The 1,521-nt window shown below is 32.7% G+C and overlaps 1 pseudogene; it reads left to right on the forward strand.

Annotated features, from left to right (window-relative positions):
* Nucleotides 1-1,159: 1,159 nt before the first annotated feature.
* LOC125169352 (uncharacterized) lies at nt 1,160-1,238 on the forward strand (annotated as a pseudogene).
* Nucleotides 1,239-1,521: the final 283 nt, after the last annotated feature.

Here is a 1,521-nt window from a genome sequence, read left to right on the forward strand (position 1 = left end):
TTTGAATTGCTTTGCTCCAAACTATGCCCACTTCCTGAGTGACCATATAAGACAACAAAGCACCTATTTCTGAGTTCCGTTCAAAATCAAAATCCTAATATGTTCATAATAATCCATTCATGATTTGATAGCAAAGCAGTACATAATTACAAAGTGCACAGAAAATGAAGACTTTAAACTTCTCTTATTTATTGGTTGTAATAACGTGAGACTTGCTTACTATTCAGATGGTTGTTCTCAAAGTGTAGGCTTAGGAGTTTATCAGGGTATCACTATTTTACAATAATACCAAGACACTACAGTATTTGCTTTCTTTGTTGTGGATGTCTGAACTGATGATGCAAAAGCACTGGGAAGTAAAACGAAATTAGAGTGAATCAAGCTGTACTGATAGTCACTGTATTCTCCCCTGCCACATATTCACAGTAAAGAGTTGCCTGTATCATTTAAGAATATCCTTGATGAAGCAGTAAGAATTATTAACTTTATTCAATCTGGACCTTTAAACACATATCTTCCAAATATTCTTTCTGCTGAAGTGGGAAGTACACATAAAGTACTCTTATTGCAAATTTCTAACTCTGTCTCTAAAAAAAAGTACTTGTGCTATTGGAACAAAAAAATACTTGTGCCATTTCTTGAATTATGAGCTGAGCTAGCCATGTTTTTTTTTTCCCATGGAACATTGTTTATACTTGAAAGTATAACTGACACACTATGGTTATTCAGATGTGGGTATTTGGCAGACATTTTCTTGAAAATGAATACAATGCATCTATGACTTTGAAGATACAACTGACAGAGTTCGGTTGCCAATAATAATATTTGAGATTCCAAGTGAAAATTAGTATTTAAGAAGCTTGTATTTGCTATCGTCAGCTTGACAGCTTCCCAATATGTAAGGACTTTACTGATCAGATGGGTAGTGATCTTAATAAATGTGATTTTCTGATATTGTGCAATGAAATGTGTTAACATTTGGAAGATTTGCAGAATACAGTCAAAGTGTTTTAAAAATTATCACTGCTTGATGATACAAAGTCATGCATCAACCAAAAAACAATCTATAGTTCAATGGATTTCAATGATTAGAATCTAACAAATTTCTTATTATAATTCCAGATTCTACAGTGCAGCTAAGTTTTAAGAAATCACTACTGTGTTGTGTGAAAGGTTAGCACTCCCCTTGACAAGGATGGAAGAGGCCCTTGGGCCTGACAACATAACCACATGTGTATGGTAAAGAAATTACTACTTAATGAGTGTTGGTGTAATAACAAAGAATAATATCCAGTTATTAATTCTTTAGTATTTACACATATCTCTGTGTGAAGTGAATTTTCTTCACATACTTAAACCAAAACAACATACTATAACAGATTGAATGCAGAAAAGATATGGGAGTCTGGCTGTCTTATACAGAGCCAGGTATTTGAGAAAACCAAAAATATAAAACAATATCACTCTTCTGGTTTTTTTGTTTGGAGAAAAATAGTTAATTTTTAATTGAAAATGTTATTT

Source organism: Prionailurus viverrinus, chromosome B3 (assembly GCF_022837055.1).
Source record: "Prionailurus viverrinus isolate Anna chromosome B3, UM_Priviv_1.0, whole genome shotgun sequence".
In the NCBI taxonomy this organism is placed as follows: Eukaryota; Metazoa; Chordata; class Mammalia; order Carnivora; family Felidae; genus Prionailurus; species Prionailurus viverrinus.